The 1745-nt window shown below is 45.3% G+C and overlaps 1 protein-coding gene across 2 annotated transcripts in view; it reads left to right on the top strand.

The window, feature by feature from the left end:
* Positions 1-1745, top strand: part of ITGAL (integrin subunit alpha L) — a 45505-nt gene that overhangs the window by 25360 nt on the left and 18400 nt on the right. The window lies entirely within an intron of this gene.

Below are 1745 nucleotides of genomic sequence, written 5' to 3'. Positions count from 1 at the left end.
CAGCAGGAACACAGCTGTCACCTCAGTCAAGTCCTGCACTGGGTTCTGGTTCCACTTCCCGGTAAGGAGCCAGCAAGGCTGCTCAGGGGAGGGAAGGGGCGGATGAGCTGACCGCAGCGGGAGGCAGCCCCAGTGCCAGGCTCGGCTCCATTGCTGTCCAGCACAGGTCACAGGTGACCTTGATCTCCTGGTCCTACCGTTTCCTCTTCTGTATCACAGTAGTAACAATACCTTCAGCATATTTTCTTCTAGTCCTTAATCCACATCCATAGGCATTTTAAACATGATTACAATTATAAAGTACTTACCATTTGTTCCCTACTTTTTTCACACATCATATATTAATGCTGCAGCTCAGCTTTCAGATTATTTTTAATGGCCACAGAATATTCGGTCCTATGGAATATTCAGGCACGGTGGTGTGTCACTATTTGCCAGGTACGCGTGGTCATTTATTATTATTATTATTATTATTTAAATATTTATTTATTTGGCTGCACCAGGTCTTAGTTGCGGCACTCGGTATCTTCGTTTGCTGTGTGGGTGTTTTATTATTAACATCCATCCCAGGGCTTCCCTGGTGGCGCGGTGGTTAAGAACCCACCTGCCAATGCAGGGGACATGGGTTCGAGTCCTGGTCCAGGAAGATCCCACATGCCGCAGAGCAACTAAGCCCGTGTGCCACAACTACTGAGCCCGAGTGCCACAACTACTGAAGCCCGAGCGCCTAGAGCCTATGCTCCGCAACAAGAGAAGCCACTGCAATGAGAAGCCTGAGCACCGCACAAAGAGTAGCCCCCCGCTCACCACAGCTAGAGAAAGCCTGCATGCAGCCACGAGGACCCAACGCAGCCAGAAATAAATAAATAAATGTATTTTTTAAAAATCCATCCCAGAAAGAATTTTTTTAAGTTCTTGTTAGTTTAGATAACTGCCAAGATACCCAAATTCCGTTTGCTTATACCTGTTCTGTATGAAATAAGATTGATATTAAATTTTATTCTGGCCTCAAATATTTCATAGGAGACTGAATATGTGATTGGTATACTCAGTATAATATTTTGAAATTTGTTTTCAAGTTTTTATTATGGGAAATTTCAGACATACAAAAGTAGAGTTTAATGAACCGCCAAACAGCCATCACCCATTTTCAACAATTATCAGCTCACGATCTCATTTCGTTCAGGGCCTCTCTGCCTCCTCACACCCGTAACCCACATTACAAGATTTGGAAATTTTAAACATAAATTTGCCAGAGAAGAGGCACTGTGACATGATGGAAAGACTTTAGACTTGGGAGTTGGACAGGTCTGGGTTCACTTCCCAGTTCTAGTCCTTAGGAAAATTGTGTCAACTTTTTACACCTCACTTTCCTCGTCTCTAACGTGGGGATAATAATGCCTACCTCTTCGAATTGGGGGAAACTTTAGGTGAGGACAAAAAGTGCTCCAAAGTGAGCGTCTCCAAAGTGTCAGACACTGGTAATAACATAAAAGACGGAGACCCACCCCTGTTGTCAAGGCACTGGGATATTCTACTTATTCTGGAGTATTCTTTTCTTGTGCAAACTTTGATAATGGTTGCCTAGAGGAGTTTGACAAAGATTCAGGGACTTCTGTTAGGATTCAGTGGGGAAAAGTGCCGTGGTTGGGCTTCCCTGGTGGCGCAGTGGTTGAGAGTCCGCCTGCCGATGCAGGACACACGGGTTCGTGTCCCGGTCTGGGAAGATCCCACATGCCGCGGAG

Source organism: Lipotes vexillifer, unplaced genomic scaffold (genome assembly GCF_000442215.2).
Source record: "Lipotes vexillifer unplaced genomic scaffold, Lipotes_vexillifer_v1.1 scaffold426, whole genome shotgun sequence".
NCBI classification, from domain to species: domain Eukaryota; kingdom Metazoa; phylum Chordata; class Mammalia; order Artiodactyla; family Lipotidae; genus Lipotes; species Lipotes vexillifer.
Note: the sequence above shows the minus strand (reverse complement) of the source record. Positions and strands in the feature narration are given on the sequence as shown.